Source organism: Hyaena hyaena, unplaced genomic scaffold, assembly GCF_003009895.1.
Source record: "Hyaena hyaena isolate Hyena2069 unplaced genomic scaffold, ASM300989v1 scaffold_559, whole genome shotgun sequence".
NCBI lineage: Eukaryota > Metazoa > Chordata > Mammalia > Carnivora > Hyaenidae > Hyaena > Hyaena hyaena.
The window spans coordinates 28,710-29,600 of NW_024081191.1; the positions used below are offsets into that span (position 1 = coordinate 28,710).

At 45.7% G+C, this 891-nt stretch overlaps 1 non-coding gene across 1 annotated transcript; it reads right to left on the reverse strand.

Moving 5' to 3' along the window:
- Positions 1 to 365: 365 nt before the first annotated feature.
- On the reverse strand, positions 366 to 472 carry LOC120247993. The gene has a single exon (XR_005532461.1). It is a non-coding gene; the product is annotated as a U6 spliceosomal RNA (small nuclear RNA).
- Between the last annotated feature and the right edge of the window lie 419 nt (positions 473 to 891).

The following is an 891-nucleotide window of genomic DNA, read 5'->3' on the forward strand; positions in this document are numbered from 1 at the left end:
GTTGCTGGAGGATCAATTCAGGAAGAATGAAGTTCCTGAGAGGTTAACATGGTAAGCTAGTGGTTTATGGGAAGCAAGTGGTGAAGTCAGACTTTGACTTTCCACCCAATGCATATTCTACCCATGGCATTTTTCCCCTTTTTAAATAGTTTATTGTCAAGTTGGTTTCCATATAACACCCAGTGCTCATCCCCACACGTGCCCTCCTCCATGCCCATCCTACCCATGCCCTTTTAAGGACTACTGAGCAGACTCATGAGGCAGCAGTGACAAAGTTAACTCAGAGTTAGAGAAAAAAAGCCATCTGCAGCCTAATCATCTATGTGAGTCATCTCACACCACCAGCTAGAGAGATGGTCCCTGGGAACAGTATGGACCGCTTCGCACACTTGCATGACATCCTTGTGCAGGGGCTATACCGGTCTTCTCTCTATTGTATCTATTTTAGTCTAAGGGGAAAAAATGATTTTTTAGAGAGAGAGAGAGTGTGTGCAAGGGGGGAGAGGGGCAGAGGGAGAGAGAGAGAGAGAGAGAGAGAGAGAGAGAATCTTTAGCAGGCTCCATGCTCAGCACAGAGCCCAATGCAGGGCTTGATCCCACGATCCTGGGACCATGACCTGAGCTGAAATCAAGAGTCAGATGCTCAGTGGACTGAGCCAGCCAGGAGCCCCCTGTTGAATGTATTTTAGTACGTGTGCTGCCAAAGAGAGCACAGGAGGAGCTCCTATTACCTGCCATGGCATGAGCGCTCCACCTTTTTAAAGAAAGGGGTGATTCCAGATTCAATGTTGTCCATCTGCAATGAAAAATGGTAAAGAGAAAAATCAATAAAATGAAGAGAGTTATAACAATAAAATATGGTGAGAAGAATGTCGTCAATCTGATAAGCTA